General features: G+C 47.4%; 1 pseudogene; it reads left to right on the forward strand.

Moving 5' to 3' along the window:
* Positions 1-74, forward strand: part of LOC101588836 — a 1,883-nt pseudogene extending 1,809 nt beyond the window's left edge.
* Positions 75-23,714: the final 23,640 nt, after the last annotated feature.

Raw genomic sequence — 23,714 nt, forward strand, 5'->3', positions numbered from 1 at the left:
AGGAAGAGGAGCAAGAGAAGGAGACTGCTACTGCCACTCCGCTACTACAGGGTGAGGAAGAAGGAGAAGATTAATCAAACTGAAGGAACACACACACACACACACACACACACACACACACACACACAGAGCCAGACACAGACAAAATATACTGTACAAAAAGAGAATAAAAAGTTTAAAAAAAAACAACTCTGAACTCCAAGGATGCACCACCCACAGAACCTTCACCAACTGAGTTTCTCTTCCACCCTCGGGGCATGTGGTCCACTTTATCCGCCATACCAAAAACTCTTTGTCTTAAATTTCCTACGGGGAAGATGGAGAGAATAAACAACTTACTGTAGCTCATTTGGATGACTAAAAGAAAAGGTGTTAGACTAGGTGGCTTATAAGCAACAGAAATGTGTTTCTTACATCTCTAGAGCCGGGAACTCACAGCTGCACTGGCGGATTGAGGGTCTGGTAAGGCCCCGATTCCCAAGTCACGGTCTTCATAGCATTGCGTCCTTGCATGGTGGAAGCACAAGGCTGGGGCCTCTTTATTACTTATTTATTTACTTTTTTGTGACCAGCTCTTCCTACTCTGGTGGAGGGGCTGGCGTGGCATGTGGTGCTGGGGATTGAACCCCGGTCCCCGCACATTTGCCTAAGCTTGCTGAAGCAGTCACTTTGGACCGCTGGGGCCTCTCTGACAAGGGCACTAATGCCTGAATGATGGAGGCCCCGCCCGATCGCCTAAGCCCCTCCCAAAAGCCATCTTCCAACACCATCGCAGTAGGGGTTCGATTCTGCGTACGACTTTCAGTGCTGTTTTCCATAACGACAGCCAGACTGTGTGTTCCCTGCAGCAGGATTCAAGGGTTCTCTTTCCTCCATTTTTTCTTTTTTTTGCCAATACTTGTTGGCAAAAAATTGTCATCACATTGAAGACGTCGTCAAGCAGGTTGATTAGGAACTCACCGTGTGCAAGTGCAGACTTAAGGAAAGAGTTTCTTTTCCAAATCCTGACTTCCCCACTGATGAACCCTGTGACTGGAGAGAAAATTCCTCATCCGGGCCCTGCACTCCTACCTCAATGTCAGGATGTTGGTCTCCATCTACAGGTGCTGTGGGAAAGGCAAGGGAGCCTCTGCATGTTCTTCATTCAGCAGAAGCCAAGCGCTGAATTAATTAATTCCTGGGCTCATTGTCCCTCAGCGGTAATCAGCACTTGTCACTGCTACGCTGAAGGAGAGAGCGAAAGAAACCGGAAATACAAGCTCAATTTCTGTTTATTTTTATAAAAGAGGTGGCTGCTTGGAGCCCAGTCACCTCTGAGCTGCAGCCCATGACAATCATGTCTGCAGAAAAGCAAAGACGGAGCAGGAGGCATCAGGGAAAAGGGAGGGTATTCACGAAAATCAAGTATTTGTGAAAATCTTGTATTAATCATGTGACCTCAGGTTGTAAGACAATATATATAAGATTCTTTGGGGCTTAAAAAATATTTGAAAATTCTTAATAAAGACATTTTACCTGGAGGAGTAATCACAACCTGACAGTTATGTAAAATAAGTGGTAGAAAAGACATAAATAGTATATTTGCCCAGATACCAGGCATCTTTTAAGGATGATCCATGGAATACCCATGGCTGGCTGACACCAGGAAAGGAACTTGGTGGTCGATGAGGAGTGAACGAAATTCACTGGGTACTGTTTGTTTCTTTTGAATTTTAAATTATGCGAATGTATTGATTAGCTATTCACAGTACAAATAAATAAAATTAAAACTTCAGAGGTTGTATACAGTGAAAATCAATGTAATTTCTATTCATTTCTAGAAGTTGCTTAAATATCTGTAAAACTGTGCCATAACAGAGGTGCTTCAGAAATGTAATGTTGATTCTAGCTAACACTCAGAGAAAGGGCTCCTGCCTTGCGTTCTCCGCTCTGCAGTCTCACTGGGCACGGGCCTCCAGGAACGAGGAGCATTCCCTGGTGTGTGTGCTGCATCGGCGGGTGGAACCCACTTGGCTGGGGCTCTGCGGCAGTGAGGCTGAGGTCTGGGGTGTGACCCGCAGATGGCCCGGGAACTGCATTCTGCTCCAGAGATGAAAATGGCACCTCCCACTCCGATGAGTTGCTCATGCATGTGGCCCTTGGCTTGTGACAACCACGGTAAAACTGGGATGAGATCTGCAGGAGCTCAGCTCTGCAGAGGAAGACTAAAGGGCAGCCGAGCTGCCCACATGCAGAGTGCAGGTAAATTAGCCCAGGGTTTTTGTGACAGTGTCAGAGGTGCAAAGAGAGCGCGGGACATGCGGGCTGCTCACTAAGGAGAGTTCCACCATTGAAGCAGCAGGTCTGCCAGAGGGCAGCCTAGTGGGGTCTGCAGGCAATCAGCCACCCACACTTTCCATTCCCTGCTCCTCTCTGTCTTCCTGTCATGTCTTGGAGCCCTTAGATTTTACGAGTTCATCACATTTGGTGCACAGGTGCAAGCACATGCATAACCTGGGATGGGACAGGATGTGGCTCAAATGCTCAGAGAGTTTGGACATTCAAACTAAACGCTTAAATACTCCTTGAAGTGTATAGACCTGTCCTTAATAACTCTTCTGCATTTTCAGGATCAGGGCTTACAGTGTTTTTTTCTCTCTCTCTCTTTCTGCAGAAGAGCATTTCACAGAGTAGCACACAGTGCAGAGTGTGAGGGTGTGTGCATGCATGTGTGCATGCATGTGTGCATGTGTGTGTGTGCATGTATGTGTGAGTATGTCTCTGTGTGCACTGTGGGGCCTGTGTGTGCGGGATGTAGAATGCAAAGGCGGTTCTCATTTGATGGGCCCTCCAGGTCCTGATTCAAACCAGAGCCCAGGCCTGGCATGAGTGGGACCACCTGGGGCCCTCCGGATCCTGATTCAATCCAGAGCCCAGGCCCAGCATGGGAGTGGATCTTCCTCCATCAGACAGCCCTGATGTGAAACCCTATGGCACAACTCCCTGCAGAGGCTGGAGGCAAGACCCACCCAGCTGATCCAGGAGCAGAACATCTTGCCAAAGTTGCACAGTAAGTTCACCTCCAAGGGCTGCAGCAGGAAGAAGTGGAGCACAGTAGCCAGACCCAAGCCACACCCACCTGGACAAGTTTGAACTTGGTAGATCTGGATCTGGTGCTAAGATACTAACTCGATCGAAGCTCTACACCAAAGATCAGAAGACAGTGCTATACAAAATGACAAAGAGAAGGAGCAAAATGCAGTCTCAGGCTCCAAGTCCACCCAGAAGAAATGCGGGGGGCAATAGCATAGAAGACATTGGAAAGAACACACCTGAAGTTTTTGTTTTTGTTTTTGTTTTTGTTTTTGTTTTTTTTTTTTTTTTTTTGGCTGGCTCGGGATGCCTTCAGGGCAAGCCTGTTAAGGCTTGAGGATCTGGGGATTGAACCACAGCATCTTGGTTGCTTTGTTTAAGCAGCCACTTAAACAAGTGAGCTAATGGGCAGGCCCACACACACACTAATCTCTGAAATAATAGTGTTTGAAGTAAAGAAACAACTGCAGAAAGGTCTAGAGGAAATCTGATTAGAAATAATTTCTGAAGTAAAAAAAGAATGATAACTATAATGAAAGAAGTACTAAGTGCTTCTAAAGAAGATACTGATAAAAAATAGGGAGAATAGAAAAATGATGGAATCCTTGAGTGAGCAACATAGGAAAGAAATGGAATGCATGAAGCAGATTCACAGTGCTGTACAGGAAATTAAAACCTCATCACAAGCTGGCAAAACTGAATGAAAGTGAAAATAGACTTTCAGACACTGAAGACACCATTGCAGCTAGTGAAAAGTTAAGAAAAGATCTCTTAAAAACTACTAGGATGTAGGAAAAAATAATTCAACATCTGTAAGACGATGCAAAGATGACCAACCTAAGACTAATAGGCATCAATGAAAAAGGAGTCAATACAAATGATATAAAAAGAATATGGGCAGAAGTAATAGCAGAAAACTTCCCAAATATGAAGAAACTATCTGACATTCAGGGAACCGAAGCATATAGAACTCCAAATAACATCAACCATACTCAGACATATAACAATCAAGATCCCAGAAATTTAGCACAGGAACAGTATACTAAAAGCCACTAGAGAAAAGAAACAATGTATTTAAAGGAAAAACCATCAGAATAATGGCAGATTTCTCTTCACAAACCATCAAGTCAAGAAGAGCATGGAGCAAAGTACTTCAAGTCTTGCAAGAAAACAAATTCCAACCCAGACTGATATATGCTGCAAAACTCTCAAGTATAATGGAGAAGTGAAATACTTCCATTTCAAAGAACAACTACAGAATTTCATGATGAGAAAACCAACTCTACACAGACTACTAAAAGATATTCTAGGGAGTGATCAAAATTACCACAACGCCATGAATGAGAATCGAAAGAAGCTACCACATAGGGCAAACAAATAAAGGAGAAAAAAGGTATAAAAAAGCAATCTTTCAATTATTATTTTTTATAAAACAGCAAAATATTTCCATCAGCATACTTTACAAATGGATTTCTGCACCCTATGGGTCATGATTCTGTCTGTGTCTACAGTGTGGATATCAAGGAAATAGCAGTAGCTCAGTCCCACAAGTGACACCTGGCCACCAGTGTCATGGATACTGTCCATGTCCATGACATACTAGAACGTTGTGCAATATCCTACCCCCAAATGGTAAGAAGTGCTGATCATATATTTGCCATTCCAGTATTTATGTTATGTTTTATTCTTAGTAATTCTTTACTGTCATGAAAGTTTTTTCTTAGTTGAATTGTTTTGAAATATTTAATTTTAATCAATATTTAAAGAATTTTCTACACATTGTTGAATCTTAATTTTTAAGATTTATACTGTATGTTTGACTTACAATCTACTTACAAGACATGGTATGATATTTTCTCCTAGTATTAGAAACTTTAAAATATATATTTCCATTGACTTTATTTACTTCTTCCTTGTCTTTTACACACACACACACACACACACACACACACACACACACACACACGAACAAATATGGACTTAATCCAACATAAGATTGCACTGTTTTGTAGAAATCTTCAATGATCTTTTAAATGGCTTTATGTAATATATTTTACGTAGTCCTGGGTAACTACCATCTTGAGAGCTCTTTGTTCCTTATCCAGGACCACACAGCCACTTCTCTTGCCTTCTGGATTACGCTTTTTGTTGGTTCCCATATGCTATGTCTGGAGGTATAAGAATATTTCAAGTTTGTATAACTGGAAAATATTTTACCTTTAGTTTTCAAAGGTATGTTTGTTGGCTATAAAATACAATGAGGACAGATTTTTTTTCTTTCTTTCAATCCTTTAAATAAATAAGTCTAGTTTCTTACACATTTTCTCATTTTTTCTTTCTAATGTGGAATAAGATGCTATTTAATTTTGTTCTTCATATCTAATTTTTTGTGCATATAGTTTAATGATTTTTTCTTTACAATTAGTCCTGGACATTTTCATTTTTGCATATTTTGGCATGATTTTATTCAAATTTCTTGTGCAAAAGATTCATTTTTCTTGGAAATATGGTGCTATAATTTTAACTAAATTCAGAAATTTTAAATCTTTAAATATTTATTGCCTACCCCTTTTTACTTTGAGAATTCTAAATATATGAATATGTGTCTTGATTTTGGCACAGAATGAACTATTACATGACTGATCTGTAAATTCTTTCTTCTTCATTTTTATTTTGGACAATTTTTATTGTTATACCCATTTAAATTTGTAAATAATTTATTTACAATGTGCAATCTATTATTAATCTCATGCTATGTATGCATTTCAGAAATATTTCTCTAAAATTCACTCTGTCTACATCTTATATCTTTCACATTTTAATATTTGTCTATAATTTTTAATATGCTACATAATTATTGATTTTCAATAAAGTTAATGACAGAAAAAACAACAACAACAAAGGCTGGCTCTCCCTTGCCAGTGACTGAGCTTTTCTCACTGTCTCTGAGCCCTAGAGGTGAACAAACAAGGGTTACTTCTGTCATTTCTTGTCATTCCATTTGCCTTTTCTTCTTCCTTCTTAGCCCTTTTCTTGGGTCCTTCTCTTTTGCAAATGAGCTACCTTCTTGTTTCTTCTTCTTTATTTATTTATGCTTTGGGCTTCTCAAGAAGAGAAGCCATGTGATATTTAAAACCTGGGTGTCTGATTTATTTCACTCAACATGATGGCTCCAAGCTGCACCTGTTCTCCTTTAAATGACTCAAGTTTATCCTTCTTTATGACATAGTTGTACTTCATGAGGTGCCACTACTTCGTTTTGTGTATCCATCCTCTGTTGGTGGGTGTAGAGGTTGTTTCCAAGAGTTAGCTGTTAGGAGTCAGAGTGTTACAAATACGAGCGTGGGTGGATTACCACGACTGAGGCCTTTGGTCCCCCGGTGTTTCTTTCAATAGAACAAGCCCCTGAGCTAGGTTTGCCTCCACTCCACATACAAAGAAACTGAGCCCGGGCCCTGTGTCTCCTGCCACATCACGTGTTGAGATTCATTCCACTTCTCTTCTATGAATAAGACGCCTTGGGGTGCATGGTGTTTACACCTCATGGTCTGATTTAAAAGCTGGGAAGGAGGATGCTCTAGGCAGGGAGCTTGCTCATGCACTGAGTTATGTCCAGGGAGAAAAGTTTTACTGGAGCTCAGATTTGAGCCAAAGTTGGGCCAGTTCTCCTTGCACCTGAAGAACATCCTAATAGCTACCTGTTAGTTTCACTGGTGCTTACCCAGTAGGAAGTTATTGGCAAATATCATGTATTTACCCGGTAATTACACACCCATGCAGATTACTCACTAATTATACTCAGCAGGTGCAGAAGTCGTTAGCACACCCCGTCCCCGCCATCGGGGTGAAGGAGGTGCCCCGCTCTGCACTGATTGGTATTAATTCTATAGCATTTGGTAATTGCCTATTATTTACCATATCTAAGGTTACTTCACCTCATCACCAAACCAGAAGCTGCGTGGGCTCCAGGCTGAAGCCCCTTTGCTGCTAGCCCAAGGGCAACTCTGGGCATGTGGCAGTGTGACTCATCCCTTGTTCTCCTTGCATAGGCCATGGGAGCAGCCATGCTGGAGAGACCCTTGGAGGCCTCAGCCAGACTCAGTGGCAGAACAGCAGACTGCTCTCACCCGTGTGTGTCTGTCCTAAGCAAATTTAAAATCCTAGGCCAGCTTCCCCAACACCCAGCATGTTCCTGAGTTGCTGTGTGCTCAAGGAATTAAAACTAATTTTAATATTAGCCCTAAGCAAAGCATAATTAGAAAGATAAATCTTCAGCATTTCTCTCCTACCCAAGCCTCTCCCTGCCACCTCCTTCGCTATCCCACCTTTCTGCTATAATGCATTATGAAACCAAACATGAATGTCTTGAAGACTGTCTGTAACAACACTTAACACATTTGTTCAGCTAATTGAAAGTTAGTTCTGATCTCAGGCGAACACCAGGAGATGACACCTGAAAGGATGGATGTCCCTGCCTGGGGACGCTAGAAGGGCAGGACTACTGGGTGTGAACCTCACCTACAGATCAAGCAGCAGCATGCCGTGGCTTCCTGGAGTAGCCCTCCATGCAAGCTGAGCATAAGAACCTACAAAGGCAATGGTGAGACAGACCTGGGATCAAGTGATGCTCTCTTGGATTTCAAACACCCATTTCATGTCTAGGAGTAACTGTCTCTCATAGTGTCTTAGTGCTATGGAAGGACTGCCTTCAATTCTCCTGACCAGACCTCCAGCGAACAGGCAAGTGTCTAGAGACTGGTGGGAAGGATGCATAGGTACAGTAGGATGGGCTTCCCGAAAGGCAGAGATTACCCTCTGGAATGGTGGTCAGTTGCAGTTCGCTCACCTAAGAGTCAGGGAGGGTTGCGCCTCAGGGAGAAAAGACAGAGCTGAATTCTCAGTTGCTGACAGGAAAAAGGATTTAGAATTTAAATCCTTGACCTGTGTCCTGGGTGACAGAAATTTCTGCTTCACCGCTGAAATGGACTCAGCCAATGAGAGCAGGTCGTCTTGGCTCAGAAGAACAAATGGGTTGGAAGAACACCCGCAGCATGGTACTGTTTTCTAGTTCACGGAGCTCAGTGATTTCACTGAAGGTTTGTGGATCGCTTCTGCCTCTTAAAAGTGCTAAGTACATGGCTGTGAACATCACCCTCGCAGCCTGGGAAGTTGAGATGACGGAGAGAAAAGTGAAAAGCAAGATGCAAGAGCAAAACCCAAACAGATCCCTGGCTTCAGGGCACATTGTGAAAGGGGGGACATCTGCTCCCTGCAGAGCCCTGACTCAGAAGGACAATGTCAGCCCCAGAGCTCATGTCTGTGTTTTCCAGAATCATGCCTGAGGATTTCTCCTGGACACCCAGGCGTTGCTGACAGTGCAACAGGATCCGAAGCCTTCTGTTCCTCTCTCACTTCACACACCTTTTTTACCCTACAGCTGTCATCTTTGGCTTTCTTTTTAAGTCTCTGCTCTTTATTTTACAAAGTGTTAAACATGGGAGGTAAGGCTAGATCCCAGTTCAAATGGAGGATCATGGGGAGGGTTTGCTCCTCACGGCCACACCCATCCATTCCCAAATCCGCCCCAACTCATTCTAAACCTGGACCGTCCCACCAAGCCACTCCCTGGTGTCCTTCTGGTTTACAGTCCCAGACCTCTTCTCCTAGGTCTGCCAGGCATCTGTAATTTTATGATCTGTGGTCATCACTCTGGAGAAATGCGCAGGGTCTTGCTAGTACCATGCCTCATGGACCAGAGTGGAAATCTGGTGCATGGGTGAGGGTGCTCTGAGAATGGCAGGTCGGAAGATGCTCAATGAAGGAGGGGTGCACATATAAGGCATGTGCAAACCCATCATGTGCCTGCGCTCATTCCTGTGGGCCTTATCTCACACTCTGCCCCGATCAAGATGTCTTTATTTTTCATTCAATCCCTGGTACCGCAAAAAAAAAAAAAAAAAAAAAAAAAAGATGAAGATAGATGAGTTCATCTATTAACCCTGCTTTGGGACATTTCTGCCAATCGCCTCGTGGCACACCCAGTTTCCCTCTACTCTTACTCCACTCCCCGTTGCCGTTAGCCATGGGCAATGACTGGAGGAAAATTCTTTCATTTGTTTGCAGGCTGTGGTGAGGCCTGGAACCCATTTCTTTTGCCACCCTGTACTAAAGATGACACCAAGACAGCCTAGAGGCCCCGATGTGGCCTCATTCTCAAAGCGAGCCAGCGCTGTCCTCGGATCTGGGCACCTTGTCTTTCGGATGACGCAGCCCCATTCAACACTGTGTCTTAAATGCTGTGATCTGTTACTTCGTTAAATTATCTAGCTTTTCTAGGGGGAGGGGTTGAAGACGAAGCTTTGTGCATGCTGAGCACGTGCTCCACTGTGGAGCTATCCTACCCCGCGGCCCCAAAGTAGGTATTTTCATGCACTGTAAGACATGCAGGAGGGCTTAGACAAGTGAAGGCCGCTCAGGCTGGTGCAGCGCAGCTTCTCTATGCACACCCACCATTCTGTGCCATAGAGCCCTGTGCGGCCCCAGAGAGCTAAGCGAGAGCTTATTCACTAGCAGCATCCTTCCCTGAGATTCCCGCTCCTTTGGGGACCCATCCATCTCCTCTGGAGACTGTCCGATCCTGTGCGGGGAGACCAGGCACCTTCACGTCTTTTGCAAGTTATCCCTCTGAAGTTTGACTTAGCCAAGCAGTTTCAGCCTGAATTTCAGATTCTCGTTAGGTACTACCTTCTATTTGCTGGCCGTGACCGCGACTCAGCACGCAGGGCAGGTTTGTGCGCCCCGAGTGACCCCATGAATTCACTTTGAATGGCAAAATCCTCAAGGGCTGCTTGAGCACAGTTTAGCTTCAGTAACACACTCCCTCTGAGCTGGCCAACTCCTTCTCTGTCTAGTTAAAACGCCACTCGTTTGGCTTTCCATCCACATAAAGATTTTATATGATGTATTACAGGGTGCTTTAATTACTATTGTTTATTTCTTATGATCGTACCTGAATTGCCACGGAACGCCAATAGTAACTCGGCAAAGGGTGCGTGAAGAGCGCACTGCAATACGGCCGTCAGGGAGGTCGAAGGCCGGGATCAGCCAGCAGCAGCTACCAGGCGGAAGGAGGACCGGCAGCTTGACTGCGTGGCGCACGCGCGATTGCTGCTCTGCGCTGGGCGGGTCAGCGGGGCCTCTGCTTGGAGTAAGCGCTCCTGGAAGGAGGCAGCTGAGAATTTCCCCCAGTGTCACACACCGCTCGGCAGGCTCGAGTTAAGGAAAACACTCTGTACTTTCTATACCAAAATAGCAGCATCCCTTCTTCCAGAGTGCTTTTCAGCAAGCATGTTGGCCGCGCTGCGATCCCGATAGACGTGCGCTCACTCAACGCCCGCTGTGAGCACCACGGGCGCGGACCTACAGAAATGAGACACCCCGTATTCGCACACTGCTGTCCACGGGGCGGCCCCCAGGCCTGGCAGCCTTTGCCCTGTGCAGTAAAACTCAGCGCTCTGTGGACGAGCTTTGCTAAGCCTCAAGCGCTTGGGCACCACAGCCCCCTCATTCGCCAGGGTTGTATTGAGCTTTAAAGCTATGCCAGCTCTGCACTGGCTACTCCTCCTATACCCCGTTCTTGGTGCCTGGAGGAAGCTGTAAGTAAGTGTCGCGCTACCCTTATCTTCATGGGGCTCAGAATCCAAGCTTAGTGGGAGGCGTAGACCCACAAAGAACAGCAGCATCGCCTGCCTGGTGAATGTTCAGAGTCTGACCACACCTCCTCTGTGCTCCGATAACACGGTGGCACGAACAGACCATCTCTGGCAACGCTGGGAGGCTTGGGAACACCATGCCAGGGCGTCCCCTGCCTTCAGAGCATGCGCGTGTTGTCAGGGAGGACAAGCTGACAGTCTTTGAAGAAGCAATCGCTCTGTTGTTTCAGTGGTTGCCGTCTCTTTCTTCAGTCAGAGAAGCTATCCTGGTTCTTCCTTCAGTACCCTGGGCATTCAGATAGAGCGGATACTGTAGGCAAAAAGCAGATCTGCTACAAAGGAATAAAAACCTCACTGAGAGAGAGAGAACAAAAAGGCGGGGAGGCACACCTTGGATGAGATGGGCAGACTGGCAGCGGATAGTAAGCAAGCAGCCTGAGGCAGAGGTTTGTGGCTGAGCAGAGCGCTGGTGGTGGGTGTGCAGGTGGAGAAACAGGGCACTTTTTGGTCCATGGAGAAGCAGAGGAAGCCGGCCGTCTGTGTACGGAGTGGCTGGGAGCCAGGCGGGCCGGGGAATCTTCAAGGGGATAAATACGCAGAGATTTCCAACCCTTTTGGGCCAAGTGCCAGGGCAAGAAGCCAAGATTCCAGGGAACACAGCCAGGACAGGGTTATTATAATCCCTAGGAGGATTCATTTGCCAGCTCCTAAAGCAAAAGCAAGCAGCACCCTGAAATGGAGACCAGCTATTTCGGAGCAATTAGCCATCGGTGCCTGCTGCTGTCCTTGGAGGAACTCCAGAATCCAGAGGCTTAGGAAGGAGGCAAGAAGTTCCTGTCTGCCGCGGGAGAGATAACTCCATCCTTGGTACCTATGCCCGTGGGGCATCTCTCTGCCTGTGTAGGCTGACCTGCGATGGCAGGACTTCTCCTGTCTCCCTCAGGGTGACATTAGGCTGTCAGGGGCAATGCTGCTAAGGGAGACGCCATACCTGCCCTGGAGCACCAAATTCAAGACAGAACAGACCAGATCACTGTAATTCATCCAGGTTTTCTGCTTTGGACCCACGAATGCTTTTGGGAATGTGCTCTGGCTAGATAGGAAATTGCATGGCATTATTTATAAAAATGTTCCTCATGTGTACATTTTTCTGATGACAGGTCCAGCGAATCATCAGAATTTCAAAGATTCTGCACTTTGTTTACAGTACTTTGCCCCATTCTTAGTCAAACAGAGAAAGGCTAAAGAGGTCATTATTTCTTTCATACTCTCATTAACATTGACAAATTCAGCTCATCAAGAGACCTGGGCGAGAAAAACATAACAAGGCCTAAGATGAGGTTATAGAAAATAAAGCAACCAAAAAAACTCCTGAACAGCAAAAGAAACAAACGATAGAGTGAAGAGAAAACATACAGAACGGGATAAAGTATTTTGCCAACTACTTTTCAGCCAGAGGACTAATATCTAGAATATATAAAGAGCTGTGGGGGGGAAACTAGATCGCCAAAAACAAAAGACCTAATTAAAAAAAATGAGAAATTCAAGTAAAAAGATACTTCACTGTAAAAGAAATACAAATAGTGAAGAAGCACATGAAACAATTTTAGTATCTTTGACCATGATGGCAGTGTAAATCAAGATAGCATAGAGATGTCGCCTTCAGAAAGAATAGCTACTATCAAGGACTCAGAAAACAAATGCTGGCAAGAGTGTTGGGCAAAAGGAACACTTCAACATTACAGGGAGGGGACGGAAGCTAGTCCAACCACTGTAAAAATGAGCATGGAAATTTCTCAAAATCCTAAAACCGGAAATCCCAGTTGACTCAGCTATTTCTCCCGAGTGTTCCTTCAAGAGCTCGGGTCATCACGCGCCACAATGCATGCAGACTCACATTTACTGCAGCACAACAGTGAACACGACAGTGGCTTAGCACAGTCACCAAGTCGTGGAAGTGGCCTGCGCGAGCATTAATGGGTCAGCGTATAGTGAAAATGCATATAAGTACTACTCAGTTATGAAGAAGGATAAATTTGAGTCATTTGTAGGGAAATTGATAGAGTTTGAGTCCATAAAACAAGATAAAGGAGCCATGTTAAAACAAAAAACCAGGTAGGTAGATTCTGCAGAGGGTCTGGAGAAGAAGGGAAAGGGAGAAGGCAGGGACAATAAGGAGGATAAAATGAATCAAGATGCAGTAGGTATATGCATGAAACCCTGAGCTGAATATAATCATGATGTATTGTTAGCACACACAAAAATAAAAAAGAAAATCTAGAGATGGTGGGGCTGAGGGAGGCACAGAGGTGGCCATGTGGGCTCAAAATCTTTAAGCCACTGTTCACAAAGGAATAGACACTGCCTCTCCCTGTCTGCACTGTCACTTTGAAAATGTCTCAGGCTCTCATCTTACCAACCTGTGTGCCCTAAGGTTCCTCCTGGCCTCTGGGGACTTGGGGCCCCTGATCATGTCTTGGTTCCTCTGCTTCTCTGTACAATCCTGCGTGGCCAGGGGCCCATCTTGTACCCACACTTCCCATTTGCCCCAGTTTGTCCTGTGGGCTGGGGGCACCCCCGGAAATCAATCCTTTGGTGGAAGGAGATTAGCCACTGACACAGTGGAATAAAACAGCAGCACACTTTCAAATTGACGAAGCAATCGAGGTAAGGCTGTACTTTGGATGTGGAACATATCCTAAGGGCCACATGTTAAATAAAGGCTTGACCACTGTTTTGTGGCACTATCAAGAGGGGTGGAACCTTCAGGAGGTGTGGCTTGGTGGAAGGAAGTCAGGGGATTGGAGGCGTATCCGGGCCCCTGGCCCATCCTTTTTCGCCTGACTGCCTCTCCCACGCTCTTACGCACGCAGCGCTCTGCCGCCTCCCCACAGGGCTGGATGCAAGGGGACCGCCTAAGCATGCCCGGCAACCTCTGAGGCCGCGAGCCCGGAAACCTCTCCTCCTTGTGAGTCTATTGTCTTACATAGTTTGTGGTATCAATGGCAAGTTCACGAGCACCTTCTGTTTATGTTTTATTTATTTTCATAGCTCTGAACATAGGAAGAGAGACGAGGAGAAAGCTGCTCCACCTGCCGCAGCAGAAAGCCTTGCAGGGCAGAGAGGAAGCACACAGGGCCAGAGGTGAGCTGTGGCTAACGGCGCCAATGGTGCTCCGAGAAACAAGAGCTGTCTACAGCACTCTTGGAGGAAACTTCTCTGTTTTCTATTGCACGATAACTCTGTGTCTTTATTCTAGTAACTGGTCCTTTTGGTCTGAGTCATTTTCCCGCACAGTTGCATGGCCAGCCACCTCCCCAAACAGAGGTGTTGCTCATAGTCAAGGCAGGTAGCATCATGCCCCTCTGGAGAGCAAAATGAGATGCACTTCCCAAGAACTTTGTGACAGAATCACTGGGTTCCTTTAGAACTTGTTAGCCTGAAGCTGAACTTGAACTACACTTTGAGAAATCACATCTCCGCCTGCATTTGCTGGACTGATCCAGAAAGAACAAGGAGGAGAAGACAGTAACCCAGCAGCCTTCCCAGGAAGCACCTCCAGCGTTCTCCGTGATGGACGCTGCAGGGAAGTCATAGAGGAAGCAGTGGAATAGTACAGAGAAGTTGGGTAGCAAATCGTGCGGGGCTCCGCGTGGAGCCTCGGCTGCCAGTGCTGAAGCAGGGACAACTGTCCTATGGCTGACGTTCACTGGGACGTTGTGCCAGCAGCGGGGCACATGGCTGTAGGTCCCTCCAGTGCGGGTGGTGGCAGCACTGGTGCTCTGGGTTCTTTCTGAAACAGGGTGAGGAGAGGGAAGGGAGGCTGAGGAAAGGCTCAGCTCCACTGTGCCCTGGCTGATGGCCCCTGAAAGCAGCCCCTGCCGGACCTCCTTCAACACCTAGTCACAGGAGGGCGTCTGTTTCTTTATTTTCCAGATTATGTTACCAAAGCATTCTATTCAATTTTTGTGGTCTTGTGGAAGGCAACCCGAGGGAGAGGCAGTTGGACTCGTGGCCTTAGGGTCCAATGGGTGAGGACTGTGCCTGGCACTGACCCTTCTCTGAAGCCCAGTCCCTAGAACAGGATCGCCTTCCACTGCACTGGGAGACACCCAGCTACCTCAGAACTCTTCTCGTTCACTTTATGGTGCCAGAGCTGGAACCCCAGTTTGCCATGTACTCCAGTTGGTCTTTCTTGTACATGACCTTGTCCTGTGTCCCACCTATGTCACTGGGGTCTGCTGTGTGCTCTGTCTCTCCCACCCCACATGTCTGGCTCAGGGCAGCCACGAGGGCAGAGGAAGCCGACAACTCCCGTGGGCCTTGATCCCCCGTTTTCCTCACTTCTGTCCCCAGCATTGGCATGAACCTCAGAGAGGGCGACACGGGGCCACCCGTCGGACATGCAGAACGCGGCTCCCGCAGTCCTGTTGCTGCACCTCAGGGATGACAGAGAGTGCTAACACAGTTGATCTCCCCTCTGTGTTCTGGTGGCGTCAGCTGGCCGGCTCGAGATGGACTCGTGCCCGCTTCCTCCTGCGGGGCATCGCCAAGTCACCTGCAATAGGTTCTCTGCCAGATTCCTGATGAGAACGAGACTCTGGGTCCAGATTATGCCCGAGATGGTATTCCAGGCCCTGATGCTAGGGTGGGCATAGCTGCCAGCGTTCTCTGCTCCACACTGTGAGCGGGCTGGTCTAGTAGGAGTGCATGGCTCCATCCCAGGCCTGAGTGGCCGAGGGCGGGCTCCAGAGAAAACCCCGGGCTCCAGCCTGCGCTGCACGCACCGGTCGGCAGGGGGCGCAGCTAATGAGCGGGACCCGTTGGCAGCACAGCGAGCTGGCGCCTGGGCCAGGCTCTGACAGCGTGCAGGACCGGAGCCAGAGGGGAAGCAGGGCTCAGAATTCAGAGAGGAGGTTGGCGCGCCACAAAGAGGCCTGCGAGGCTGACAGGAAGTTGGTAGCCAGCACCCGTGCAATCTGCCGTCCTCGCTGGGGAGCTGGGGGCTGGCTCGCCGGTGCCTTCGTGCACCATTTGAACATCTTGATTTGCTGCTAAGTGAGCAGCCTGACACCGGCAGAGCCACGTGACCTGCGCGCAGCTGAGCCTGGAGACTCCAGCTCCCTTGGCTTGCCGGAGCTCGCAGGATCTAGTGCAGGCTGCTGCAGGCTCTGCCAGGGAAAGCGAGGCATGCAGTGAGGGGAACCCAGGGCCCTGGCGGCTGCGGAAGCCTCGTTCTCGCGCCAGCTGAGGGCTTCGGGCTGAAGGGACAGGCCTCCGAAGGCAAAATAATGATCCGATCTGGGTTCAGGACCCAAGTGCCGCTCGGTGTGTGCAGACTTCAGTTATCCGGCTAAGTCTCCCCACAGCTTCCTGAAGTTGCATTGCTGCTCCTGAGTTGTGGGGGGTGAAGGAGACGCAGCCACGTGGCAAAGTCGCCCGATGACAGCTGAGCAGAGTGAAGCTGGGATGCGGCCTCAGTGGTGTTCTGGTGTAGAACACGTGCTTGACAGAGCCAAGAGTTCCGGGCTGACCCCAAAGGAAAAAGTGGAAAAGATTTGTGCTTCTGCACTTGACATGCTTCACTGAGCCTAAGGGCCTCTGAAGTCACGCGTGTAGCCACATGTGTCAGGATGCCCTTCTTTCCAAAGGCTGGAGAGTACTGCACGTATGCACGGATCCCCCTCTGCCCATTCATGCAGACGGTCTGTGTCCACATCTTGAGTAATGTGAATAAGACTACAATGGACGTGAGGAGGGGCACGTCTCTCAGAGATCCTGATTTCAACTCCTTGGCTGAACACCCAGACGTGGGCTTGCTGGATCATATGGTGGGTCTATGTTTCCACTTAAATGAAGCTCTAAAATAGTTATACTCGCAGAAGCAAGGAATAGAATGGTGGTTGCCAAGGCCCACGCAAAAGGGATGTGTGATTTTAGATAATGCAAGATGAGTAAGTTGTAGAGGTCTGCTGTGAAGATTGGACCAACAATAACCAGAGCTACAGCAAAAACTCTGTCAGAAGGGCAGATCTCACACTCAAGGTGGTCCCTAGATAAAATGAAATGAAACAAAGCAAAGTTAATAGAAAGAAGGGTCCACACGAACCTATTCATAAATTTCTTCAAAATTTTTTGCTTCTAAGTAAGAGAGATTTGCATGCTACGGTAGTAATTATCTTGTATTCATCTGATACTTCACTATTTAAAAAGTGCTTTTATATCATGCTTGGTCTTCATAACCACCTCCATGAGATAGGTACTTCAAATAAGGTAGATGAATCCTTCACCCTGCTAGGTCAGGTCTGGGTCAGTAAGAGTCCCCCTGAGGCCTCCTCCGCACCTTGCACCCATCTGCATTCTGTGCTATCAAAAAAGAGCAGAGTTTAAATAGGGACCCAAGTGATCCCTGGTCTTCGCTATAAAATTAAACCCCTTGTCCAGCTTTGATTTGGTAAATGCTGATGAGTTGGTTCCAACCACAATGCTCATTTTTTTCTGGTGTCATCCCTCAAATCTCTGTGTTCCATTTTCTGCTTGATCCAGAGGTTTAAGGCAGCACACTGAAACTTTGATGCAGTGGGAGCACTGGGGTACCTTTCTCTCTGCTTCTCCCTCCTGGGGCTACTGAGGAAGGGAAGGCAGGATCACAGGTGGGGAGAGCACATGCCCCTGCAGGTGAGAGGAGCTGCAGGAATGAAGGAAAAGATCTAGAGTCTCACTTTTTTACCCAAAGTAAAAAATCAATCCATGACCTTAAAGAAGTTTATGAATTCATAGCTTAGGAATCAATGCACATTGATTTTTGCACCTCTGCATGGGCTGCACATGTATACTATCAAGTGATGAAAGCTGCATTTGTTGGGCTTGGAATAGGGAAAAGCAGGTACCATTTCTCTATATTGCTAAGAGTGGAAAAGGAAAAAAAATGCATTCTTTTATGGTCTCAGTCTGGACCATACTTCACTTCCTGCCCTTCATGTCCAGGGGCTTCTGGCCTCTCCAGCAAAAGGTTAATCCTGACTCAGTCTGGAGCTGAGTGTTGCTCATCCCGGAGGGCAGCGTCTCTTCCCTTGTGGCTCGCTGTCCCCCCACAGGCCCCAGCATTCCCACACACAAGCCCTCTTGGCTGAGATGGCTTGCTAAGCTTGGATAAGCAGGGTGAACGTCTTCTAGGAGACAGAAAGGTAGGGCTTGGGACAGAGATCAATCCAGAAGGTAGTATGGAAGGGCACCTTAACAACTCTCACTGGAGCAGTGTGCATTCCTTGAAGGAATAGCTTTCCATACGCTGCCGTGTCATTGGATCCCTGCGACACCCCAGGGCTGGGCAGAAGAGCGTGGTTTTCATTTGACAGATAAAGGAGCAGATACTGAGAGAGCTCGTGACTCACGTATGATAGGCAGGTGCTTGCGCACAGCTCTTCTGCAGCTCAGTTTCCAACCTGGTTGGCTCTTCTCATGTCCAGAGAACAGGACAGCTCTGTTGAGTTTCAACCCTTGGGCTAAAGGTCTTCTTGTTAGGGACAATGTTCAGGCTCATCCAGGAATTGCTTAGAGAAGGCGCTGAAATTGACAGTGTAGAAAACACCTACAAGAATTAGGTGACTCTGAAGCAGAAAGGCTCAGAAGGAGGCGGATGGCAGGCGTGAGCTGGGTGCTGTTGAGCCTACGAGCCGCCCCTTCTGCAAGCGAGCTCCAGGAGCACCGACCCTGGGCAAGAATTCCAAGCTACCAGTCTGAGGAGTGGCTCAGCTGCTGGGGAACCAGTTCGTGGATAACCTCAAGCACCTTGTCTTCACCTGCCCCAAGGGGACCTCTTCACCCGCTGCCCTCCTTGCTGCTCCTTTCTGCCATCGTTGACTATCTGGCCAAAGAGCACAGGGTTCCTTTTCCTTACTTCTCACCAGTCACTAACTCTTTCTAATTCAACTCTTTTCTTCCTATATTTGACAACTCTATCAAGAATGATTACTCCTAACCGGGTGTGGAGGTGTGTGCCTGTAATCCCAGTGCCAGGGAGGCTGAAACAGGGGGATCGCTATGAGTCCCAGCTGAAGTGAGACCCTCTACCAAATGCATAATAAAGAATGAGTGCTCCCATGGCATCTTTCTTCAATGGTTGCCCCTGAGATATTTCTTTGTTTGAAATACTTATTATGGTTAAAGTATGAGGTGTACTGCTACAGCAGATGTTTAAGCGTTACTGCTACCTACGCCACAGAATACCTTAACTATGCTAAGCAGAGCGCTGTGCACAGAGCCCTAGAACTGCAACTTCAAACGCATTACATGCCTTTCTTTTTCCCCTCTGTTCTTGGCAACTGTCCATCCCTCATTGGTTCTGTGACTTCTACTCCTGCCGACAGCTCATGTAAGTGAGAGAGCGCCCTGTCTGGATTGTTTCACTGAACATACTGCCCTCTAGATTCATTCATGCTGTCGCAAGTGGCAGAATGGTCGATTTTGGAGGTTGAAAGCACTCCACTGTACGGTGCGTACCACACTTCCCTTATGCTTCCTCCTATGCTGGGACACTTAGGTTGTGTCCATGTGCTGAATACTGTGAAGAACACTACAGCGTATGTGGGAATGCACACATCTTCTGGAGTTTTTGCTTTCAATTACTTTGGACAGATACCTCGAAGTGGGATTACTGGAGCATATGGATGTGTCTAGTTCTAATTATTTGAGGATCTTACATTTTTCTTGAGTCTTGAATTCACTTTTTTCTCTTATTCCTAGTATGTTTCCATACTTTCTTCCATAAGGTATTGCTTGGTATTTCTGCTTCAGGTATTCATGGTGTTTGATTTCTTAAGGTCTACTAGAGTGTAGTAACATACCTTAGGTATTAATTATGTTAACTGCTCTTGTTTCTCCACTTCTTTTTCTCCTTGACCATATAAGACATGAATCTGACCAGAGCCATGGGCACAGGGAGCAACCTGTGAGAGGGGCGGTCCCTGACCTTGGAACCTCCTCAGTCCTTGACCTAACTTATGACATGGAGCTGCCTCAAAAAGGTTGTGTTAAGGTTTTGATACAACTTGGTCAGTCAGGGTCCTTGAAAGAGAAGCGAGCTATGAAAAGATGTACATCCTACACGCCCGCACTTGTGGGCTGTGATTCATGGACACCATCCTGATATATTGCCAATAAATCTCAAAGACATTTAAATTTCATGCTAAAATAGCAATATTTCATTTCTCTCGCATTGGCCGTCCTGCCTAGAGATGCCAGCGCATCTTCTCCAAGATGTGTACCTGACCATTTCATTACTAATCCCAAACCCCTGCTGTCTCCTCATGCCTGAAGGTTCAAGGTCATGTAAGCTGAGAGTGTCCTGGGTCTCTGGCCTGTGACCTGCCTCCGGGTCACTTCCTCTGCATTGTGTTCCCATCATTGGAGGACTGATAAGGCTTAGCACCCCATGCCTCCGCTTGATAATGGTTCTCCTTTCCAATCCCTTGTCACCTGGACTATTTCCAATTGACTCTTCTCTTGAGACATTTCTTTTAAACAAAGCCAGTCTGAGTCCTACACTGGTCCCCAGCTGCCTGGCTCCAAGGCACCTTCATAGAGCTCTTCTGCTGCCCCTCTGTGGCTTAGCACATGGCAGGTGGCTGCTAAACCTGGTACTTGGTGTCTTTAGGACAGGCCAACAGCAGGTGGCACATGGCTTCAGAGAATCCTACTGATCTCTTCACTCTACCCAGAGATATGGGAGGGGAATGGAATTTGGGTCTCTTGGACAGTCAGCTTTCTTGAGATTTCTACTACTGGAAGGTAAATACTTCTGTCTGTCCTGCCTGAGGGTTTTGCACTGGAGAATTCACACGATCTCAGATTTAAAAAAAATTAAATTCTGACATTTGCAATGGATGTTGGTACCCTCCTTCATTCTTCTCACCATTCCTTCCACAATATGATATAATAAGCATTAGCATACCATGTGCATTGCGTTCTCTGCCAAAAGAAGCTAGAGCTGACTAGCAGCATGTGGGAAGGTTGCAGCGCAGAAGCAAATCCTGTGCCCTTTTACATGAGTAAAAGGTGTCTTGGGCATCATGGATTTTGGCACTATGGGGCCTTGGAATTCTCTGTGCATGCTGATGGGTCATGCTGCTGGAAGCTTAGTGTGTTATATGGGGTGAAAGATCAAGAAATAATATGTTACACCCCACAAATCCTAGGGCAGTAGTTTAGGGAGAAGGCTTCCTGTCTTTCTTTGGGCCTTTTTTGTCCTTGTCACAGGGACCTAGGTGAGCGAGGCTCCCTTCAGTCAAGCCCTGGAGCATACAGGAGAGACACAGAAAGAAAGCTCCCACTGCTGTGTCCCCACCAGAGTGACAAGCTCCAGCAAGAAAAGAGCCCACAGATTTGTACCTGCGATCGCTTTTCTCTGTCTTTCATTCCCTTGCTGAACTTCTTCTGCACTGTGGCTGTTGAATCAGCCAGCACTTGGGAGAGGAAGGGAGGCTTAAGCAGGAAAATCAGGCACTGCCAGTGATCAGGGCCCTGATCAGGCACGGCTCTGCATCGATGGGCTGGAGATGGAGGCTGCACCCACAGACTGAGCAGGGGAGCGGCACAGGGCACCCACTGGCCTGCGCCCTAGAGGGGGCTGAGAGGAGCTTTTGAGTGTCGGGCCTCCACCTGTAGATGGAAACTGGCCAATAATCAGCCCTGGGGGCCCCTGTGGCTACAGCCATATGTCCCTTTGCACTGGCAGTGCTTCTGAGCATGTTGCTCAGACCTCTTGATGTTTTCTTTTGTGCGCACACATCTCTGAATGTCTGTGTGTCTGCACAGCGCTGTGTCTAAAACTGTGTCCATGTACTGAGACAGAGGGCCAAACAAGGAAAGCGTGCTGCCCCTTTCTTCTTTCTCAAATGCATGTCCTAGTTTTATCTGGAAGGAAACATCAGTTGGTGAGTGATGGTTCAGGGGAGTGCAAGGCTTTGGGTAGCACTCTGAGAGCCGAGGGTGGAGGGCCCGGAGGGCCCAGGCCCTGGCTGCCAAGCTGATGGCATCAGAGCTACCCCTCACTGGTGCATAAATATAAAAGAAATCCTTACTGGTCCCAGGGAAGAGTTGTGGAGAGCACTCACCTGTTCTGCGGTCAGTGAACAGTCACCTTAGGAGACCAAGAACAAGGATGCCAAGGATGGTGGCTAGGGAGGGCCACAAAAGCACAGCGAGGGGAAGGGAGGAGGCCACCAAGTTCTTGCCTTATTTTGTAGAACATAAAATCTCTCCGAAATATACTCAAGAGGAAAATAAACAGCTGAGATTCGGAGTGAGCCGGCTGCCTCCAGTCTTCTGCTCCTGATCAGGAAGCCAGCTGGTGGAATTACTGCAGGCAAAGCTCTCCAGCCCGCAGCCAGAGGCTGTCCCAAGGGGTAGATAGCCCTCCTGGGGAATAGTCCTTTTAATTTGTATTCTGGGAGGAGTCTTTATGGAATGGCGAGAGCAAGGAGCCAAATGAACCATTTATTGAGCTAGACAGGAGTTTCGCAACCTCAGCATCAGCGCTTCTGAATTTGGGGCCCAGGGTTTCTTGGTCGTGAGGCTTTCCTGCTCTATAGACGCTTTTCGTCTTTCCTGCTCTCGGCCACCAGGTGTCTGTAGCACTGGTCCTGCTGTGACAGGTGAAAATGCAAATCTCCAGGCAGTGCCGAATGCTGTCTTGGGGAAGGAGACAGGTCAAGGCCGGAGGGGCCCAGAGGTAGGTTCTGGGGCACCTCAAATATAGCACTGACTTTCCCTTTTACTTGACAGAGCCAGACTGGGGCGAGGCCCAGATCGATCAGATCCCAGGGTGGGGTCCTTTCGTCACAGCATGTTTTCACTGGCACTAGATCTGGCCCACACTCCCTGACAGGTCTGTCCTCTCCAGGACAGGCACAGTCACAGTTCATGGCAGGCAATGCAGTGGTTTCAGGGTGAAGCCTTCAGTGGGCCAGTTGGACCTGAGTGTGGCTGCAGGAACTTCTTCAAAGCCTCCTTTGCCTCCGCCTTCTTCTGAACTTCAGCCATGCCAGCTACAGCTCAATGATAGTCTCAGTCTACCACAGGGTGGAAGCTATTGGGTGTGGAGGAGGGTGGAACACGGGAAGAAGGACCCTCTAAGCAGCCTAAGATTTCAGTCTGACTAAATTTCCTAAACTCAAGTCAGAATGCCTCTTCCTAGCTGCCCCCATTTCAGTCAGAAGAAGATGAAAGAAATACCCTACACAGGAAAAGAACACTGGAAGATCCACTCTTCTTGATGTTAGAAATATTAAGAGAAAATATTGCATGCCTTAGTTAAGTCTGATTTCATTCCCTATCGAGTACTTGTAAAAAGAGTAGTATTGAGGTAAAATTAAAACTACTAGCAGGCTCTGTGTGTGTGTGTGTGTGTGTGTGTGTGTGTGTGTGTGCTGTTCTCAACAGAAGAAACGACTTAGGACCAGCCTGATAGCTTAGCAGATGAAGGCACCTGCTTAGGCAGACGCAGGGACCAGGGTTCGATCTCCATGCCGGCACTACCCACACGGCATGCTGAAATGGCAACTGAGACCGGGCATGGCGGTGCATGGCTGTAATCCCAGCACTTGGAAGGCTGAAAACAGGAGGATCACTAGAGTCTGATCTGTATAGTGAGACCCTGTAGACCCTGTACTAAATATGTAAAAAGAAAAGAAACAACATAAAAGAATCAACATATTTCCATGTAGTCCTTGTTGACATGCATTTCCCTTGATTAGACCAAGGTCTTACTTCTTAACATCTGAAAATTCAGAATGGACCCCACCCTTCCATGTTATAAATCTATCTGTATCTCACCACTTCTAATGCCCTGAAAGCCTGCCTTTCAAACTTGAGATAAATTTCAAATTTCTTGATGCGACTCCAAGGACTCTTTTTTCTAAGAGCTGAACC

The sequence above is a fragment of the Octodon degus genome, unplaced genomic scaffold (assembly GCF_000260255.1).
Source record: "Octodon degus isolate 3935 unplaced genomic scaffold, OctDeg1.0 scaffold00182, whole genome shotgun sequence".
Lineage (NCBI taxonomy): Eukaryota > Metazoa > Chordata > Mammalia > Rodentia > Octodontidae > Octodon > Octodon degus.